This window comes from Pinus tabuliformis, chromosome 7, assembly GCF_031772625.1.
Source record: "Pinus tabuliformis cultivar Carrire ecotype Pingquan chromosome 7, CPIR1, whole genome shotgun sequence".
Taxonomy (NCBI): Eukaryota; Viridiplantae; Streptophyta; class Pinopsida; order Pinales; family Pinaceae; genus Pinus; species Pinus tabuliformis.
Window position 1 is genome coordinate 327,965,169 of NC_142293.1, and position 15,549 is coordinate 327,980,717.

Sequence of the window (15,549 nt, forward strand, 5' to 3'; positions counted from 1 at the left end):
CACATAGATATATATGTATGTTATTATAAACAATATTAATTAATCATATTTCTTAATTTTTAGTGATGACATTCAATAATACAATATTTTATTAGTTGTTTTATTTTTGTGATGAAATGTTTGTCTTTGTTATTAGTTTAATTAATTAAGTTATATTTAAATTAAGTGGCAGGTACTAGCTACTATGTAGCCCTTGTTATTTTTTATTTTTAAATATTATTTATAATTTATTTTTATTAATGAGAGTAAAAATTTGTTTAACTCTTGTATTAAGATTATTTTTATAGTTGATGAATTTTTAAATTTGATAATAATGTTTTTTTACAATTTTATCAAAATCATTCTTAATTCTAAAGAAAAATTTGACACTTCTAACATATTTTAATAGCTGATATTGAATATTATATTAAGAGCTCTTTTCAAAATAAATAAAATAATAAAGAGACTAATCTTAAGCATAACAGGGTGGTTCACAATATATATATATATATATTTATGAGACTTAAGTATAACAACCTTATTAAATTTTGACAAATATGCTAACTGCTCAAGTCTTAGAGACATCCCATAGAGTCATTCTAGGTGGTGTGGCTTTCTGAATAACAGTGATAAGTTAGCTTGCATTTGTTGATAGCAGCAAGAATGGCTATCCTCATTGTTAATTTGACACCTAGGTTATAATAAATTTTCCAAAAAAACAATACTAATATTATTAAATATAAACATTATAAACAACCATAAATAATTATAAACAATAAGATTCAAACCAACTAAACTCATATTGAAAACAATTCCTAGAATTCTCGTCATATGACACTCTTTGTAACGACCTAACCCAATTAATGTTAATTATATATAATTATATATGTGTGTGTGTGTGTATATATTGTTTTTATTTAATTAAAATAATCATACTTGGATTGATGACCCAAGGACTATATGAGTTAATCCTAACTCCACTGCGAAATGCAAACCTTATGATTGCTATGGTATATTCATTGTTTAATTGAATTTCATTTAATTGGATCATTGATTAAGGTTGTGATACACAATAGCCATAGTGTACATTCGTATACTTCACTTGATATATCCCACGCTAGCATGCATTGGGTGGCACTCTCCATTAATGCTAGAGAGCCCCGAGGCCTCTGTTTTTCATCTCCGTTCAGCATCGAGTCTTGCATTTAAGAAACTGTTTGGACTGACCTCAAACCCTGGCACCTAGCAAACCCTCCACTGTTGGATTCGAGAAGATCCATGGTCATGGAAATTGGGTTTTGAATGTGGTAGGTTATTGCAACTCCTGTGAGATAAAGTTCATTTGGTTTGTGCTGAGATGAGAGAGTTGTGGCTCTGCAACAGCAGGTAACAGGATGGCGGAAATGGTGGAGAAGGCTTCCACTGGCCTACAGGTAAATGTAAACTTGTTTTCGACCTTAATACTTTGAGTTGTTATGTCTTTTTTATATGTTCTACCAGATATGCTCTGAAGAGACCCTCGGTTTAGCTCCTGCATAGGTGGGACTGTTAATGGCAATTTCATCGTTCATGATTAATGCGTTGAGGCCTCCACCCTTCATTCTGAGGTGAGGTAGACAGACCTATGCTTGAATGAATATAAGGTTCTTTGATTATTCGATGAATTGATATGTTAAAATGTGATTTGCAGCATCTTGTCGTGGCTGTTTGACAACTCTACCTTCAAGTAAGCCCAGCTCTCAGAATTTGTCTTTCTCTATGATAATCCTTACGTTTCTTCTCAGAATTATTCTAACGCTCTGACTGTTTGTAGGTATATTCCATTGCAGGGTTTTGCATACCTTCCAGTGGCCATTTATCGGTGTGGCACTGCGTTCTAACCTAGTTCAATCTTCGATTTCAGGTTGGTTCCTTTTTTATTCTCTGGCAAATCCTTGGTGGCAACTCTGGTCTTAGCTGGAGGAAAGTTAAGCTTACATTTCTTAACTTATTAAGTGACTTGCACAGCTGAAGCCTCACGGCTGTGAAGAAGATGTAAGGGCTTTAAAGTTATTATAGAATAGGGAAATGGGGGACGGTTGTGCCCACACTCCAACAGTTATATTGATAATTTGTTCTCATAACTTATGCATACAATTTGCATCAAAGACTTCAATGTTGAACCGTATTTGCACATTCAAATGTTTTCTCTGTTCTTTTTCTGAATGGTTCACTGTAACGTGTTTTTCCGGAATGGGATTGGCTAGTTAAGTAATTATTCAACTTATAACTGTACAAATCCATGATACTTAAAATAATTGGTCCTTTTCTCTGTTTTATGGTTATAGATTAAGGTTAACGACTTTTACTGAGACAGATTATTTCAGTTAGATATTGTAATAGCTAAGAAGTATATCTCCTTAAATTATCTGTCGTAGATGAACTCTATAATTATCCTTCTCGTGTCTATTCTTTTATTAAAAGGGTTTGAATAAAAACATGTCAAGGTTCAGGTTTTATTCGATACAAATTTCAATTGAAATGTATCCACAGTCTAATAGAGAATAATACAAATTCACGGATCTTCCACGAAAATGAATCTTTTACTTAAAGCTTGGAATAATTAGAGTATTTTGTTTCAGTAGAGGAAACTAATTTCGTCACTTTATGTGTATCACTTTTTCCCTTTTTGTGGCAAAGAAGTTTTATAAAAATAAATGGAGTTGGAATGTTTACTCTTAAATTTACAAAATCATAAAAAACTAGGTGGTGGTAAAAGAAGACAAAAGATGTCAATTTAAATTCAATTTCATGTCATTTTTTTTCTAAAATTTAATATATAATTTTTATCTAATTTATTCATTTTCTTTAAAAGGTATCATTTATATTTTACATAAGTTTTTAAGTAGTGACAAAACCCAGACCCCTCATTTCTCTATTGATTTATGTTTTTTAATTCCAATTTCTTTAAGAGATGTGTTGTAAACATTCTAAAGATTGCTAAACAAATTTAAAAATAAAAAGTAAGCATATTTTTTAATTATTATTAAAATACTAGTAAAAATAATCATATTTTCGTATATATAAAACCGCGACCCAAGAAACTACCCTTTCATGTTTATAAAATCAATTTTTTTAATAGAAATTTGAAAATAGCATATAACAAAATGTTAAAATTATTTTTTGAAAAATTTTAAAATATATTTTGTATTTTTTATAATAAAATTTTTAACTATGATTATAATAAAGTATTTTATATTATTCAAAATATAATATATAAAATTATTTGTTTAGAAATTCTACTTCTATTTTTATATATATTTTTAAAGAGTTTTAGCATTTCATTTAACTTTACATAAAGTTATTTATATTTTGTGAGTGATTAACCATAGTTTTTAACAATATTTACTATCGGTTGACTTATTTACAAATTTAGTATTTACTTTTTATAACATTATTTATATTTTCTAAACCCATTAAATAGGTTCACTATAGATTTTACCAAAATTTATTGTGAGTTAGCTTTGTTACAAATTTAGCATTTATTTTTTATAATTAACAAGTATGAAACTCAACTCATTTAATTGGTATTTTTATAATTTTTTTTTTTTTATCTTTTTTCATTTGAGTACTTTTTTGCTTTTGCCATATAATGAGACACATTAACATACTTTTACCCTTGAAGCACTGATATTGGTAACTAATTTACTGTATTGAGATTATAAATGATGACAACATGCCTAGAATATATTATTGACATATTCATACTATTCATTTCTTTAACATTTTAATCTGTTCAATTCATAAAGTAGAGTAGAGAATCGATCACCTACTAATACTTAATAATTATAGGATTTCTACGTGTCTGTTTCCTGCTTTACTTATTAGCCATGTGCGTGTTTATCTTTGCTTGGAAAGTCTCACCACCCAACCATGGACCTGGAAATTACGTCAAGAGTTCCCCCTCTGAGCTCTTCCAACTCCTAACAGTGGCTAAACAGCTTGGTACCTTAGGCATCCAGACTATGTCCAACCTCAAGTCTCGTACCTCTCGGCTATTTCCCAAGGTCTTATTCCCACTGGATATTTTGTCTAGCTCTAGGATGAAACCATCCACAACAGTATTATTTCCCCAATAGATTTTTTCCAACCCCCCCAAGGTTCTATCCTTTCTCCTTTTCAAGGAAAAGATGGGAAAACTACTTATAATTGTTTCAAGATTTATTCTAATTGATTCTTCAGTTCTTTTAAAAATTGATCAAATTCTTTAAATTAATCATTAACAACACATGTTCTGGATTTGCAGCCTAATCGTTTTACATTCTAGGTTAATACGAAAGTAAAATTGACAGTAAATAAGTAAAACTTTGTAAAAATAAATGTTGGAGCATCAATGGGTGTTACAGCTCCCTCCCCTTGAGAGGAACACCGTCCTTGGTGTTCTTTTGAAGCAAATGGTGTCAGGTATGCTTCACGCATAGCTTCCTCCTCTTCCCAACTAGCCTCATCCGGGCCAAAGTGCTTCCATTGCACTTTAACCTGGGTGATGACTCGTTTCTGCAAGATGGTTTCTCTCTGATCGAGGATACGAAGAAGCTCTACCAGAAACTCTCCCTCGGGTTCGACCTGCACAAAGGTAATTTGCTGTTAGAGGTATTTCTAAAACAACAATCTATAAATCAATGATTTATTTTTTAATACCTGTATATTTTCCCAGTTAATAATATGTCGAGGGTCATACACATATTTCTTTAACAAGGACACATGAAAAATGTTATGGTCTCGAATATGGCCTGGGATTGCTAACTTGTATGCCACGAGCCCAATCTGTTCCAATATTTGAAAGGGTCCACAGTACCTAGGTGCCAATTTAGTGCAACCCTTCCACTGTAAAGTACTTTTCTGGGGATTAACTTTCAAATATACATGGTCCCCCAACTGGAATTCTTTATGAGTTCTTTTCTTATCTGCGTACACCTTTTGCCTATCTTGAGCGGCTTTCAAATTCTAGCGATGTTTTTTAACGCTAGCCTCCATTTCAGTTAGCATATCAGGTCCCAATGCTAATTGATTAACTGGACTACCCCAATCAGTTGGTACTCGGCACTTTCTTTCGTACGACACCTCAAAGGGGCTCATCCCCAATGATTCGTGATGTCCATTATTGTAGGTGAACTCTACCAAGTGGAGGTACTCCTCCCACTTGTGTGGTTGCTGCAGTATAAACATCCTCAACATGTTTTCCTGAACATGATTCACTCACTCTGTCTGGCCATATGTCTAGGGATGGTAGGGAGTACTGAATTGAATCTAAGTTCCTAACCTAGTAAAGAGGGTCTTCCAAAATGTGGATGTGAATTTGACATCCCTGTCAGAAATTACTACTCGGGGTATCCCGTGTAGTCGGAAGATTTCCCTCATAAATATGTCTGTGATCTCCATTGTCTTGTAGGTGGAATTATGGGTATGAAATGAGCGGTGTTGCTCAACTTATCCACCACAACCATAATTGAGTCATGTTGTTTCTTCGTACGAGGTAACCTGGTAATAAAGTCTAGGGTGATCATCTCCCATTTCCACTCCAAAATGGGCAATGGTTGTAGCAAACCAACAGGATGTTGATGTTCTGTTTACACCAATTGACACTCTAAGCATTTCGATAAATATTCAACCACGTCTTTCCTTAAACCTGGCTAGAAATAACTTTTCCTGATGGCAGAAAATAGTTTCTGGTATCATGGGTGAGTGGCGTAAGGTTTTTTATGGAATTCCTCCAAAAATAATTTCTTCACAGAATTCTGTTTGGGAATATATATTTTGTTTCTAAATGTTATCATTTTGTTGAGATTAATACCATAATCAAATTGTTTCCCTTTTTCCTAGGCTTCCGAGGCTTTCTTCCAAAGGAATGCATATTCTAGGTCCTTGAGGGATGCTTCTCGGATGACCTCCTGGCAAGTTAGATTTCACTTAGTTGTATTGCACTTCATATATGCAATGTACTTTTCTGCTTAATGCATCTGCATCTCGGTTCTCCTTCCCCTTGAGGTGCTTCATGTAAAAGTCGAATTTGCTTAAGCAATTGTTCCATCTTGCTTGCCGAGCATTTAAACTAGAATGGTTAAAGAAGTTGGTAAGACTACTGTTATCCGTTAATAACATAAACTTCTTCCCTAGGAGATAATGCCACCACATCTTGAGCGTGTGTACTATTTTAGTCAATTCTAGATCATATGCCAACTATCGTTGTTCATAATCCTTTAGTTTGCGTATTCATAGGCTATGAAATTTCCTTCTTATGTTAAAACACCACTGACGCCTTCCTTACTCGCATCTGTACATACCAGAAATGACCTTTCTGCATCTTCTACCCTTAGCACCGGTGCGATAGTGAGTAGTTATTTCAGCTGCTCAAAACCTTGCTAGCATTCTGCTGTCTAGAGGAAGGCACACCCCTTTTTATGTAGCGAGGTCATCGGAAAATATATTTTTGAAAAGCTTTTAATAAATTAGTGGTAATACCTTGCGAGGCCCAAGAAGGATCTTATGTCAGTAACATTTTTTGGTGTGGTCCATTCCATAGTAGTTTTGATATTTTCTGGATCCACTGCTATTCATTCTGCTGATAAAACATGGCCTAGGTATTGGATTTGACTTTTATAAAAATCGCACTTGCTAAAATTTGCATACAATTGGTTATCTTGCAAATTCTGCAATATTGTTTTCAAGTGCTGCTCTTGTTCTTCTTGATTTTTTGAATATATTAGTATATCGTCAATAAAAATCAGTACACATTTATTTAGAAATGGCTGGAAATGTTGTGCATCAGACTCATAAAAGTGGTCGGAGCATTGGTAAGGCCGAAAGGCAGTACCACAACTCGTAATGTCCATAACGAGTTCAGAATGCGGTTTTGCAGATGTCTTCATCCTTTACTCTGATCTGGTGGTAACTGGACCTTAAGTCGATTTTTGAGAACATGCTAACTCCCTGCACTTGATCAAATAAATCGTCGATACGAGGTAAATGGTACTTATTCTTGATGGTTAGCTTATTTAGTTGATGATAATCAATGCATAAACTTAATGTTCCATTCTTCTTTCGTACAAATAGCACAGGGGCTCCCCAAGGGGACACACTAGGGCGAATGTATCCTTTATCTAACAGTTCCTAAAGCTACATTTTGAGTTTTTTTAACTCAAGAATGCTCATGCAGTAGGGAACTTTCGAAACAAGGGCTGCTTTAGGCACTAGTTCAATGGTAAAATCCATATCATGCCTTGGCAGCAATCCAGGGATGGATTAAGGAATTACGTCCACGAAATCCTGAATTACAGGAATATTCTCTAAAGAGGTCATCTTATTTTTGTCATTGTTGTACGCTACTTGGACAACATAAATCTGACAACCCTTCCTTATGCATCTTTCGAGATGGTTGGCTGTAATAGGACGTAATTTTATGTTTTTCTTGATTCCTTGAATTTATTTTCGCTACCCTGACTTGGTAAGATAACTTACAGATTTTTCTCTGCAATCCACCAGGAACCAACGACCTTCCAACCAATCCATCCCTATTAATACATCATACGAACCTAGGGGAAGGATTTTCAGATTGACATGGATGGGTTGTCCTAAAACTGTTATAGGGCAGTTTTATGTTTTTGTAGACACCTTCCTTTTTGTTCTGGTGGTTAGTTGAACTAGCTAAGACTTCTTAAATTTATTGTTTTGCAGCTGACATTTCTCTACCACTTTAGGACTAATGTAGATTAAGCTAGCACCTAGATCAAATAAAACAGAAACAGATTGATCAACAATCTTACCTTCACATTCCATCATCGTGGGCTGATATTCCACTTGATGATCGTCCAAGGCAACATTAATTCTAGGTATGCTCCTTGCGATATCTCCCACTATGGAGGCTTCTTGCATGTTCAAAAGTTGTTCAGTTCGATCTTTGTGCTGGCAGTTCTTGTAATAATGCGCTTCCCCACATCCCCAACATTGCAGTGGCGGCTTTGGTAGCTGGTCAGTAGAAATTTTGCTAACCCCCTTTGGTTGTCTATTCTCGGTGTATGTCTGAGCTCTGGGCGAATTTCTTGCAAATTTTCCAAAATTTCTCTACTGATTATTTCTTCCATGTATGACTTTCGGTTTCCTGTTTGGTGGTAAGTTCCTCATTTTCTTGCTAATGTCTCCTTTGGGTCCTTCATTTTTCTGTTTCATCTATTGATAACAGATGCAGACCTTTCATATTGCATCGTCCTTTGTTCTAGGATAATCGAATTCTAATTTTTCCTTCATGAAGTTTGGTTAACCGCTAATAAACCGCTGAATTTTAGCTTTTTCCTCTTGTATATACGAAACGTATCGCAACAGGGATGTAAAATTTTTTACATACTCATCGATGGTCAAGGCTCCCAACCTTAACTCATGGAACTCTTTTTCCTTTTCATCATAGTAACATTCAGTTAGATATTTACCTTTAAAATGTTTCTGGAATTCTTGCCACGTTACTTGTTCCTCATTAATCTTCCTCACAGTTTTAATTTCTTCCCACCAGAAGGTGGCCTTTCCCCGTAATTGGTAAAATGTCAGTCGTGCTTTAACTTTGTTAGTATATTCATAAATATAAAAATATTTACCCACGTAGATCATCCATGGCTCAGCTGCTTCTTCAGATTCTCCTTCAAACAGTGACAGTTTTATTTTTTTAAACTCACCTTGCAGTTCAATTTTCTGTCTTTTGGACCTGCTTTGGTCAGAGACATTATCCGAGCACCCTTCCTTATCCTCCTTATGTCCTTCTGCTCACTCGGCATTATCATTGTCATGAGGGGCTGTTAGAGTCTTCTCCCTATTCTCCGTACTGGGATCTGGTCCCCATTGATTATGTTGGTCAGATAGGCTTTTAAGGATCTTTCCCTGTTATGGTCTTAGTCGTTTGTTGTATGTCGTTAAATTCATCATTTCCACACGCAGTTGTTGCAATTTTTTAAGCAGAGCAACATTGGCTTGTCCGGATTCTTCTCCCAACTATATCCATATGTTCGGGTTGGCCTCCACATAAGGCACTTCCGACTGGTGTAGGGTCTCCCTGCATTTTTGTTCTTGATGTTGTCCTCTGTCTCTGTGTACATAGTTACACTTACTTGGTTAGTATTACTAATTATACACAAGCATATTTCATTTTTTTATACAGATACATATATTTCTTTTGTTGTTCATGTCTAAAGGTGTATATATTGAGCCCATAGGTCTCAATGTGCGAACCTGTCACTCCGATACCATTTGTAACGGCCTAACCCCATGAATGTTATATATATATATATATATATATATATATATATATATATAATTTTATTTAATAAAAGTAACCATACTTGGATTGATGACCCAAGGACTATATGCGTTAATCCTAACTCCACTGCGAAATGCAAACCTTATGATTTCTATGGTGTATTCATTGTTTAATTGAATTTCATTTAATTGGACTATTGATTAAGGCTGCGGTACACAACAGCCATAGTGTACATTTGTATAATTCACTTTATATCTCCCACACTAGCATGCATTGGGTGGTGCCCTCCTTTAAGGCGGGAGAACCCCGAGGCCTCTATCTGTCATCACTGTTCAGCATCATACTGACTTTACGGTCCTGCATTTAAGAAAATGTTCAGGCTGACCTCGAACCCCAGCACCTGGCAAACCCTCCACCATAGGATCCGAGAAGATCCATGGTCACGGCAATTGGGTTTTGAAAGTGTTAGGTTATTGCAATTCCTGTGAGATAGAGTTCATTTGGTTTGCACCGATATGAGAGAGTTGTGGCTCTGCAACAACAGGTAACAGGATGGCGAAAATGGCAAAAAAGGCTTCCACTGGCCTATAGGTAAACGTAAACTTGTTTTTGACCTTAATACTTTGAGTTGTTATTTCTTCTGTATATATTCTACCGGATATGCTCTGAAGAAACCCTCGGTTCAGCTCCTGCACAAGTGGGACTGTTAATGGCAGTTTCATCGTTCAAAATTAATGCGTCGAGGCCTCCACCCTTCATCCTGAGGTAAGGTAGACAGACCCACACTTGAATTCATACAAGGTTCTTTGATTATCCGATGAATTGATATGCTAAAATGTGATTTGCAGGTGCAGCTTGTTGTGGTTGTTCGACCACCCTGCCTTCAGGTAAGCTCGCCTCTCAGACTTTGTCTTTCTCTGCGATAATCCTTAGGTTTTTTCTCAGACTTATTCTAACGCTCTGATTGTTTACAGGTATATTCCATTGTAGGGTTTTTCATACCTTCTAGAGACCATTTCTCAGTGTGGCACTAGATTCTAACCTGGTTCAATCTTCGATTTCAGGTTGGTTCGTTTTTTATTCTCTGGTGAATCCTTGGTGGCAACTCCGGTCTTAGCTGGAGCAAAGTTAGGCTTACATTTTTTAACTTATTGAATGACTTGCATAGCCGAAGGCTCAGGGCTGTGCAGAAGATGTAAGGGTTTTAAAGTTATTATAGAATAGGGGAATGGGGGACGGTTGTGCCCACACTTTCGTCCAACAATTATATTGATAATTTGTTCTCAAAACTTATGCATGCAGTTTGCATCCAACACTTGAATATCGAACTGTATTTGCACATTCAAGTGTTTTCTTTGTTCTTTTTCCAAATGGTTCACCATCAGGTGCTTTCCCAAAATGGGGTTGGCTACTTAAGTAATTATTCAACTTATAACTGTAGAGATGCATGATACTTAAAATAATTGGTCCTTTTCTCTGTTTTATGGTTATAGATTAAGGTTAATGACTTTTATTGAGACAGATTATTTCAGTTAGATATTGTAATAGCTAAGAAGTATATCTCGTTAAATTATCTATCGTAGATGAACTCTACAGTTACCCTTCTCATGTGTATTCTTTTATTAAAATGGTTTGTATAAACACCTGTCAAGATTCAGGTTTTATTCAATACAGTTTTCAGTTGAAATGTATCCACAGTCTCATAGAATTTACAGTGCCTTAAATGATATTAGAGAATAATACACATTAACTAATCTTCCACGAAAATGAATCTTTTACTTAAAGCTTGCAATGATTAGAGTATTTTGTTTCAGTAGATGAAACTAATTTCGTCACTTTATTTTCCTTTGAAGCACTAATATTGGTAACTAATTTACTATATTGAGATTATAAATGATGACAATTTTCCTATTCATACTATTCATTTCTTTAACATATTAATCTGTTCAATTCATAAAGTAGAGCAGAGAATCACTCACCTACTAATACTTAATAAATATAGGATTTCTATTTATTTATTTCCTGCTTTACTTATCAGCCATGTGTGTGTTTATCTTTTCTTGCAAAGTCTTACCACCCAACCATGGACCTGGAAATTACGTCTAGAGTTCCCCCTCTGAGCTCTTCCAGCTCCTGATAGTGGCTAAATAGCTTGGTACCTTGGGCGTCCGGAGTATGTCTAGCCTCAAGTCTCGTACCTCTTGGTTGTTTCCCAAGGTCTTATTCTCACTCACTATTTTGTCCAACTCTAGGATGAAACCATTCACAACAGTATTCTATCCCTAATTGATTTTTTCCAACCCCCCACGGTTATGTCCTTTCTCATTTTCAAAGAAAAGATGGGAAAACTGCTTATAACTCTTTCAGGAATTAACTGATTCTTCATTTTTTTTAAAAATTGAACAAATTCTTTAAATTAATCATTAACAACGTATATTCTAGCTTTGCAGCCTAATAATTTTACATTCTAAATTAATATGAAAATAAAATTGACACTAAATAAGTATAACTTTGTAAAAATAAATGTTAGAGCACGAATGGGTGTTACACTCTTCCATCATTGTTAACTTATAATTCAATCGTATGACACTGCAAAGTATGGCGCTGCATCAAAACTGAAAAGTAGATGAAGCATACAATTACTGGGCAAGCGAAAACTTTTTAGAACTCTCGTCATTGTTATTACCATATTATGACAGCCCAGCCTTCAATCGTTATTCAATCCATATGACACTGCAAAGCATGGCGTTGCATAGAAACCCTCAAAAGTTATTGAAACATACAAGTATTGGACAGGCTAAGAAGGGTTGGATATGATGGATCATCAAAGCATTATTAAAGATATATTTTATTAGTGAATGAGACATCATTGTTACACTGAGAATCTTTCCCTTTTGATGTAACTATTGTGTTGTACAGGTAGATTTTCCATTAATACAAAATTCTAATTATATTTTCTATAAAGATATATTTTATTAGTGAATGAGACATCATTGTTATGTTATTAGTGATTAGTGAATGAAACATCATTGTTATGGTGAGAATCTTTCCCTTTTTGATGTAACTATTGTGTTTTACCGGTAGATTTTCTATAAATATAAAATTTTAGTTATTTTAAAAAAATAAAAAATAAAAGTATTTCTTTGTTAGCCGCTGCCAAACCTACATGATGCCAAACATACATGATACTAGTACTGGCTCAACGAAACTTTTCTCATCATTGTTACCTTAGTATGACATCCCTCTTCCTTCATTAATTGTTGCCTTTACAAGTCAATTTGTATGACACTGCAAAATATGGCGCGGCACCGAAACTCCAAAATAGATGAAACAGACAAGTACTGGGCATGCGAAGAGTTGTTGGATATGACAAATCATGGAAGATTTGTTGGATATGACAAAATCATAAAACAATTATTAAAGATACATTTTACTAGGGAGTTGTTTATAATGTGATTTTTTGGAGATTCCGGTGATGGAATTGGAAGAAATTGAGTTTAAATCTTGATTTGTTGCAGTTAAAATGGTTTTTTAACTGCATATTTGAACCCTGGAAATCTTGATTTGTTGCAGTTAAAATGGTTTTTTAACTGCATATTTGAACCCTGGAAAACCTCTGTGACGCTTTGATTGTGCAGAAACTAGATATCAAACTTGCGATTCCAATAAATTGCTGCCGGATTTTGACCGAAAAACCCACCAGAAAGACTTCCAAAAAGTCGCATTATAGACAACTGCTTTTATCAGTGAATGAGACATGCTACCATTTTATCCTCTTGCACTTGATACTCGGAATTCTTAAACATGCTACGGTTGTCTATGGGGACACACAGATCTGCCATGCTCATGTATTACGTTCACGGAAGTTTAGTATGAACCTTCTCAAGATTCTTGGTGGGCACAAAAGCTAGCATCTGTGTATGGTACTACCTGTCCAATGATACTCATTATATGGGAATATTGGGTGGTTGAAGTTATCATAATTTAGTTTAGTGGTCAAAGTTATATAGAACCAGATGATCCCTACGCACCTCAAATTATGACATGGAAATGAATAATGTCAAGGATCGATAAATTAGATACAATTATCTAGATAACGATAGAAATTTAAATTCGAGTAATACAGAAATGAAGACAGTGCTCTATGATGTCATTCATTTGATTGCATATTATTCTCTTTGCTCCCTAATCATTTATTTGTCCAAACGCCATAAAAAAAATTAGATGCCGGAGAGTATCGATACATATATGAATGGTGTAGGGTGTTCGCTCCTGTCAGAACTCTGCTGCCAAAAAAGAGGCAATATTTGAGTCACTCAATTCCACCATCGGCAATGAAGAGCGGTGCAAGTCTTTTAGTATTTCGAAGATATTTACAAGACTTGCCATAACTTCACTTTTCCTTCTTGTTCTCTTCTCGGTAGGGGCTTCCAACATCAATGACAATTTCGATATCTCATGGGGTACAGTTAAGTTGTTGAACAATGGCCAAACGGCGCAGCTCATTATGGATCAAATCTCAGGTAATTAAAATATTTAATTTTGAAGGATATCCTACATTTAATATTGTATGGATGTTTATAATAACGATTCTTGTTTCTCTAGGTTCTGGTTTTCAGTCCAAAAAGGAATACCTCTTTGGCAGCGCGAGCATGAGAATAAAGCTGATCTCAGGGAATTCCGCTGGAACGGTTACCTCGTATTATGTAAGCACCTATTTTCTCTCAAGAACGAAACCTTGCAAAATGATTTGTTATCAGTTGATAGTACTTAAAACTCAATTCCTGAGATGTATATTTTAAATTTCAAGATTGCAGCCAGACCGGTCATAGTTTCGATAATAAACAATATAGTAATGTAAGTATTTTGCATTCAGATGTCGTCCGAAGCTTCTTCTCATGACGAACTCGACTTCGAATTTTTGGGAAACCTTCCGGGAAATCCTTACATTCTTCAGACCAACGTGTTTGCAAGTGGAGTTGGGAATAGAGAACAAAGACTTCATCTGTGATTTGATCCCACAGCAGACTTCCATAACTATTCAATTCTTTGGAACCACCAACAAATCGTGTATGTGCTTCGAGTAACTGAAACGGAACCTCATTTAGAAGCTGTATTTAGAATTTTCATGATTTATGTTAAGATATATGTCTTTCCTATTGTGAAAACAGGTTTTCAGTTGATTCTATCCCCATCCGGGTATTCAAAAACAATGAAGGTGTGGACATCCCATATCCAAATAGTCGACCCATGAGGATGCTCTCCACCCTTTGGAATGGAGAGGATTGGGCTACCGACGGAGGAAGGGTTAAAATAGACTGGAATGACGCTCCCTTTATTGCCTCTTATCAATCCTTTCAAGTCGATGCATGCAGCGTGTCATCTCACTCTTCTTCGCCCTGTTCCAACAATTGGTGGGATCAATCCGAATTTCAAAGTCTAAACCAACAGCAGCTGAGTAAACTTAATTGGGTTCGCAAAAACTACATGATTTACGACTACTGTCACGACAAATCTGGACGGTTTTCTGCAACTCCACCTGAATGTGCATCGAATCCTTAATCACAATATTTGGTTACATATTGTAAGATAACTGCAACTCCCGATATTTATCTCATTAATTATTGAATGGTATCACATATAATAAGAGATGGATTCGAAATGATATACCATCTCAACTCGCGGAATTGGTGTTGTCCAATCACCTAAAGTGATCAACTTTGGGCACAGTACTGTTTTTCATTTTAAATTGCAATATTGTCTGCGTCTACATGTATACGAAGCTTCAGCATTCATTGGAATACAAGATGGCTTCATGTTTCGTCTAAATCTCTCAGTTATGAACGCCATACCTCTTTGCCTAATACGGGAGTCTACAACGAAGATGTAATGCAACTCTGAGAATCGACTTTATTAAAGCAGTGTTTGGCGGGACAGAGCTCCCATATTTTTAATTTTTTAATTAAAAAAAATCCAAGGGTATGAAAATTTTGTGTACAGGGCCATGAGATTTTTTTTAATTTATTATTTGATTATGAAATATACTAGCACAAGTTGATATAGGATCGTTTTCCAATCTTTAGAGGCCGCTTAATATTATAAGATTTAATATTATATATCTAATATTATAAAGTATTATAAAACCTAATATATAATTTGTTTCCGTACTTTACATACTACGAGCTATAAAGATATTATTAATTTAATATGTAATTTTATACGGAAAACTAGTAATGTAATTTAATATATTTTCATACTGTAATTTAGTATAAAATATGTATTAATACTAC

At 35.0% G+C, this 15,549-nt stretch overlaps 1 pseudogene; it reads left to right on the forward strand.

Annotated features, from left to right (window-relative positions):
* LOC149247265 (xyloglucan endotransglucosylase/hydrolase protein 24-like) overlaps positions 1-14,856 on the forward strand; it is a 38,013-nt pseudogene extending 23,157 nt beyond the window's left edge.
* The last annotated feature ends 693 nt before the right edge of the window (positions 14,857-15,549 follow it).